The sequence below is a fragment of the Montipora capricornis genome, chromosome 7 (assembly GCF_036669925.1).
Source record: "Montipora capricornis isolate CH-2021 chromosome 7, ASM3666992v2, whole genome shotgun sequence".
Classification (NCBI taxonomy): domain Eukaryota; kingdom Metazoa; phylum Cnidaria; class Anthozoa; order Scleractinia; family Acroporidae; genus Montipora; species Montipora capricornis.
In genome coordinates, this window is record NC_090889.1 from 46,160,494 (window position 1) to 46,167,993 (window position 7,500).

The 7,500-nt window shown below is 38.7% G+C and overlaps 1 pseudogene; it reads left to right on the top strand.

Moving 5' to 3' along the window:
* LOC138056101 (uncharacterized) overlaps window positions 1–7,244 on the top strand; it is a 47,488-nt pseudogene extending 40,244 nt beyond the window's left edge.
* Window positions 7,245–7,500: the final 256 nt, after the last annotated feature.

Here is a 7,500-nt window from a genome sequence, read left to right on the forward strand (position 1 = left end):
ATCGTCTTCAACGAAAACCATACAAAAACTGCTTTTCGCGACGCGTGGAGAATATCATGATAAATTTGAGTCACTTTAAATGCCGCATCTGCGGATTCAGTAAATTTTGCTAGTAAGTGAAAACTGCCCTGATTTAGATTATGCCCATTCAAACGCGGAGATACTTATACTTATACTTTACACTTAGTTAATCGAGGAAGGCAAAAAGAATTCCAATTAGCACGAGTGAGCATCACCCTTGATCCTGGGACGAAAATTATCTTAATTTGTTGCTATCTATCAAGGACAACTAAACATAGCTGCCGTAAAGTCATGTGAAAACGCACTATACACAGCTCCAGTGTTTCCTACTAAATAAATACGGTTTAAACTAAAATAAAGCGCCCATAAGAGTGGGGATATCAGCGTCTCCTTATGATTTTACGACAAACCAGGGCTCAGGTTGACGAATAAGTCGATTTATTTACACGACTTGCTCAAACTTAGTATCAGTAGGATTTTACTCTATCCAAGGCTTTCAACCAATATCGCACCGAAAATAAGGCAAATGTTATTGGCTAATTTTCCTAATTAAAACACGCAGCTCTGCAACTTGATTTATAGTTTGTTGAACGTGACCGTAAAAGCGGAATAATTGAACGCGGGATGACGTAACATGCAGAGACAGTGCACAGAGTACGGTTCTAGCACATAACACATGGACAAAGATCATTCTACAGGGACTTTAGGTCTCTGCATCGTGATTTTTTGGGCTGTATCAAGGGTAAGTATAGCAAATATTTCCTTGGTCTCTCTAGTTGTTTTGAGCTATAGGCAATGTTTATATTGAAAAGGAAAGAACTCTTGAAGACTGGCACAAACGGAAACAACGGAACCTGCATTAAAAGTTGTATCTTTTGTACTTGTAAATGCCGCTTTTTTTAGATGGGTCTATTATTGTGGAAGGAAACATGGATAAATGATGTCTTTAGCATGATGTTAGGTGTATCGGGTCTTCATCTCTCCTCTCGGAATCTGAGAGATGATTGTTGCTGGGAAAAGAAATGTTCAGGGCCTATGCGCATAGCAGGTTCAACATCATCAGCTTCGACTAGCTGGCAACCGGTAGCATGGATATGAGTAGGGAAAAACTGAACGGGTGTTATTCCGCCCTGTTTTTTTTTTTTCTGGAAAATGGAGGCTTCACACCAAATTGCCTTCAAAGAGCTTCACGCTACTAAATCGTAGTCAGTTTGCTCTACGACGCTAAATTTTCGTTTTCGTAAAAGAAATTTAAGCTGAACTAATGAATGCTGCTAGGGGAAAATTTTGATTAGGTTCATATAGGGGAAAAGTTAAGAATTTCAGCTAACTTCAAATAAGCAAACATTAAATACAGCAAGGTTTTATGTTGGAAGGTCCACTACCTTTCGACTTTCTTTTCTGAGTTTAGTAACTTTGAATTAGCTCCGCTCGATACTTAATTCCGCCTGCGGAGAACAGCAATCCATCGGCAAAATGTGGATGTCGAGGGCCTGAGACAACTGGAATTCAGATAAGAACTTGACTCAGATAGAACTGGAAGGATTTCAATGCAGCTTCTTCTTCTCCTTCTCCGCCTCTATATCCTCGGCGCAAGTCCACTGTATTCCGATTGTACATTCGAGAGTTAATCGAATTTCAGTTGCCATATTTGTATTTTCTCATTTTTGTTCCATGACTTCTACATGGGCTCAGGGCCTCTAAGCTCGCTAACCCTGCTTTTTAATCATTCAAGTCTCAGCGAGATTTGCAGATGCAAGTTTAGCGATGCCTTAATGAAACAAAAAAAACGAAAAAGAAAAACCGTGCGAATTCCATTGTTTCTAAATTCATAATCTGTTATTTTCCATAGAAACCTGGATTTTCCTGTTTCTTAGTGTGTCTTTGTTTATTGAAATAAAACGATTTTGCCGTCTCGACCGTTTGAGCTTTGTTTGAGTAAATTAATCAATCTGATCACGACGGAGGACAAAACGGAAGAAAATTATAATTCGAGAGAAGCAGCCTGTGCAAACACTGCTTATAAATGATGGCTAAGCTTTTTTCTTATGGTTTTTACCTCCTAATTTGCTGGTTTTACGAAGGTAAGCGAAACAAACTTATCTTGATATTAGTTGCAAACTGCTGCAGAATTTCAAGACTATTTCAAAGCAAACAGACAGTAGAGCCTCTAAAAACCACGTTGTTAACTGTAAATCAAGTCACTTTTAAATGTGAGTAATCTTTATGTTTTTTCCGGCTTATTGTGTTCTAAAACCATTCTAATTTCGACTAAGGAGATATTTACATGAGACAGGGACGAAATCAGACCTGTATGAAATTCTTACCGGTATATAATTTTTGCAGTCGTTTACATGAAACCGTGACGAGATGCTTGGTGCCAGTTTCGAAACAAAATTGATATCTCTTGTGCAATAAATGTTAAGCTGACCCAAAAGTACACAGGATTGAAATTGTGGACCCAGTCTGAGACTTGTTGTGATTTTCATGAGACCGGTACGAACTCAGACTGGAGTTTCTCGTCTCGGTCTAGCCAACGAGACGAAGCCAGACCCGGTCTGAGTCACTGTCAGGCCGGTCTCATTTTACAAGTCGAATCATAATGTGAAATCGATTACGGTCCTCATGGGAAACGTCCAGACATAATTTCATTTCAAATTTAAGAGTTTTTGAAATACGAGAAGTGTAATATAACTTATTATTTAGAATACCGACAAATGCGAGACTATGCTGCTAGAAGCTGTGTTTAATACATTGGTTTGAGCTTAAATATAATCCTGACATTTGCGGAGCGGGGACCTTTTGGTGTGACCACAAACGTGTTTCGAAAATTCATTGGAAACGTCTGCAAATCCACGACATAAGTCCTTGGCACACCTTGATCAGATACGGTAGCACGAAAATGCATTTGCAAGCTATTTCGTGAACAATACCTAATGACATCACTAGAATAGGAAGCCCCCTTCCTTTCCTTTTTTTTCCTGACGAGATAATTTTTAAGCCGATAGGGTAAACTTCATGTAACTGAAGTGAAAGAGGAAACGCATATTTAATGAGTTGCTTGGATGACTCGGATGATCATCTGAGATGGCTTGCACCCACTGATCTAAATTTAGATTACATGGGTATTACCCATTTAGATTGTGTAACACGGGTGACTAAGAACAACTAACTTGCCTACGTTTTAGACTTAAAAGATAAGTCAATTGCAAATGGTTTTTCTCAAGTTATTTTACCCCAGACAGGATGCGAATTGAACTTCAGGAGGCCCTCATTAGCGAATGATGGTTATTTGCTGGGGCCGAGGAAAAATTCGAACAGCATAGCTTACCGCACATTCCGAACACTTGAGCTAACCGCTACCATTAAGGACGCACTTGACCCAAAAATGGAATACCCACTTACAAGTCAGTTTGTTCACTTTGCGGCTTGATATTGAATTGTAAACTAAAATACGAATTCGTTTTTCTCGAACACGTAAATCAATAATTGTAAGCGTTTCATGCCATTATATTGGCTAATTAATAAGTTGTAGACAAGTTTAAAACTTGTTCAGTCAAAACCCCTTGAAAAGGGATGACGAAGCCAATATGGCGTGGTGTGGCGTAAAACTTATCATACTATAGCTAATTGACAGCTGAAAGTACTCTTTTGTATATGGTCGGACACCGAATCAGCTTTTGATAGTATTCAAATCGGTTTCTTCACTAATGCAAATTGTTGACCAATTGACGTAAAGGAAATAACTCGGATGTGTTAACAGTTCTTATTGAGTAACAGTCATTTTTCATCCAATACAAGGCCTTTAATTCTTGCCTTGCCATCTGTTAGTTGGGTCTATTAAGGCAAGGGAGGCAAGGGTTCCGTTTTTACACTAAATAGTGGAGGGGATAGAATTTTTATCATTGAAGAAAAAATGAAATATAAAAAGAAGGGAAAACAACTTTTGATATGTATAAGTTAGAAAACGATGCCCAGGAACTGTCGATCGACTAAATTATCTATTTCGTGTTCCGGTCCGAATGACTATCTCTTTTTTTAGTTAGTATATGTTATCGTATGAGCCTGAGGGCAATTAAGGATTAATGCACGCGTATTTTCAAAAATTTAATAAAGGTATATAAATATTTGGAGAACTTTGAAAATACAAGTGAAATTAATCCTTAAATGCACTAGGGTACAGTGCGGTTACATTTTATGACATAAAGGGCAAAATTATTTAGAGAAGTCCGTTCTCTAATGCCGCGACAAATGACAATCAACTTAACACGCTTTCATTCGGTCAAAGTTAAATTCAACAACTCGTACAATGTCAACAGAAATAGGGCTTAAAATTGTATTTTGTAAGTGCAAAAAAATTAACCAGTTTCATCAGAGTCGGTATCTGGAAGAAGATTATTTTGTAACTTCGCTTGCTGTGGATAAGCGACTGTTAACCAATCAGGATCAAGCATTAATGCCCTCTTGATTACCAAAAGTGTCCTCGTGAAAAAGAAAAAAAATGCCCTCTGTCTCAGCCAATCAGCATTCAGTAATTTTGCCCAGTATGTGATAATAGAAAAAATCAGTCTAGTGCAACGTAATTTTACAAGCGGAACTGCAAGGACGACCTTTGATCACTTGAAAGCAAATTTTCCAGTTATGCTGAGTATAATTACACTGACTGTCACGTAGCTGACTCCCTTAAGGTTAAAGAGCCCTTTTTCTTTCGAAATCTGACTCTGAGCCTTGCGAAAGCGTATATGACTGAGTGCCTTTAAGTAATAACTACCAGAGCTATTTTGAAATCAAAGTTGCTTGGCATCAGGTCTCCAACTAAACCAAGAACGTCTTAACCACAGCACTGATGACTTAAATAACCGATCTGTCGGTGCAGTTTTAGATTGAGCGAGAATTTGTACTATCGTAGGCCCGCGGGAGCAGGCTCAGCTCGTCCCGGCGTTTTGAAGGTTTGTTGTGAGAGCCTGCCGGGAAGATCTATCCACAAAGGGGCAGATGCATGCACACACTTACAACACACACTTAGCAGCTTCCGCGAATGTTGCCCGAGGTACTGTTAACGGTAACCTTGAACAATGTTCAAAATTTCATGCTCCAGCAGCGTATCTGGCTTGACCAGTGTATATGCATCCTGGAACTGAGTGCGTACTACGCCAAGTGTAGCTGTCCCTATATTTAACACTATTCATCTCAGTGTCGGTGGTTATCCACCGACAACATTTCGGGCGCAAATTCCTCGCGAATCCGGAGTTCTAGTAGCCAATCAGAGCGCGCGTTCAACGCTCTCTACTGTTTTAGTATATGCTAAATATATTTCTCAAATACATTAATAATTCATCAAGTGATAAACCAATTGCGTGACCGCATTTAGGTCACATGGATGCACTTTGATACAGCGGTAAAAAACAGCGTGTTTGGATATCCAAACACGTGTATTTGGAAATCAATTACAAAAAGCAATACACAACTTTAACAAAGCTTTATTACTTCTATTGTTTGCTGTTTACAAGCAAAGCATCTTCTTCTTGCATACTTTTGGGCGGTCGAAAGCGGCAAAATTCATCCTCGCCTAACCCGTCCATGTTTCGGAACTAGCTGGACGCCTCTGAATGCAAATTGTGGCTACTTGAAATAAACAAGCTTCAGTTGTGAAAAACGCGGACATTATCATTACAAACTGTGCGCTGATTGAACAAAAGAAAGCAAAAATCACATGCTTATGTGATTTTTGCTTTCTTTTCTTCTTTCGTTTTCTTTTGTTTGCAATTAGGCGTCGATTGAGAAGCCATTTCAAAAACTCGTGCTTCGTGTTTCATCGGGGTTTCCAAACACTCGAAAACAATAAAAGCAATCGGTTTACGGCCTCGTGCTTTCATCAGTTTTCTCGTGTTTGGAAACTCCGATGAAACACGAAGCACGAGTTTTTGAAATATTACATAACAACTGACCGAAACTACTCCCCGCTAACACCACGAGAAAACATAACTTTTATCCCGGATGCAAGTTCTGTTTGTACTCGCCCTTAAGCATGCAAGAAGCTGTGACTTGAGCAATTATTCTAGAATGCTTTCGTTTTTGAAATCATTATTCAATTTTATGACGCCAACGAAAATCGAGCATTATCAATTAACCAGATGCGTAACGAAAGCAAAAATTCCTGTTACTATGCGCTGCGATGGCAAATCTTAGATCTTTGGTTGTTTTCCTGTTAATTTGTTGGTTTTATCAAGGTAGGACGAGAAAAATGTCTTAATACTATTTGTAAGCTGTTGTAGAGTTGAAAATTGTCTCAAGTCAAGTTGCATGGAAGAAACAAGCAAACAACCCTCCTTTAATAAAGGCATGCAGGTTTACTTTTTTGTGGAAACCGAATAGAATATCGTGAAAAGATCGACATAAAAACCTCTAAGGTTCATGTCGAGATTTCTGTGTATACATTTCTCCGTAACTCGAATGATCTTGGCCTGTCAAATCCATGGCTGTTGCTGAATTGTTTGATTAAAGAGGAAAGCATTCAACTACAACCTCGAGGATTGTTCAACCAAAAACGTTCCGCTTTGTCGATGTTTTCTTTCATTTATCAGTTAAAAGTTTATAGTTCCTCCACTCATATAACTTCGATTGGCTTTAATATACAGGTCGGGTTCATTTTTCGCCGCACTGCACTCTCTATTCGAGAAGGGTGAATAGGAGTCAGCTAGAATGGCGGACGTGTCTTTTTCGTCTCCCACTTGAAAGCTATTTTCTGTTACTTTTTTTGTGAAACGCGTGTGTATTTCTTTAAGTTATAGTCTAGTTTTTGGTACTCTTTTTAAAATATGCCTGACAAGCATAAATGTAGGTCTAAATCGAGTTCTGGTAAAGCGACTGAAGCCTGCGAAGACGTTGAGCTGGTCTCTGGAAACCTAATTCGTGAACTTTTTCAATCCCAAGAACGCATGTTGAAATCGTTCGCTGAAAGTGCAGCTAACTTAAATAAAAGGATTGATGTACTAGTATCTGACCTGCGAGCTAGTCTTGAATTTAGTCAGAAGGATATTGCTGAACACAAAACTATGATTGAGATGATTGATGTGAAGCTGCAATCTATTGCCGTTGAGATCAACACGATTCATATCGTTGGAACAAAGCAATTTGAGAAAGTAATCTACTTTGAAAACCAAAGTCGAAGAAAGAATATCCGTATTGAAGGCGTTGCTGAGGAATTAGTGGAATTCGGTTAAACTTGGGAGAATACTGAAATCAAAGTGAGGGAAGTGCTTGCTCAGAAACTGCAGATGGAGACATTGCCATTAATCGAACGTGCACATCGAACAAGGAAAGGAAAAAAAACCTATGGTACTCAACAAACAGAGAACAAATTTTATGATCGGAAGACGAGAGAAATGAAAAGGTTTTCGAATTGTTTTGGTGTTTCCGGTTACTGCTTAATTAAAATTTTTCTTCGCTTTCTTCTGTAGAAAAATTCATTGCCTCACT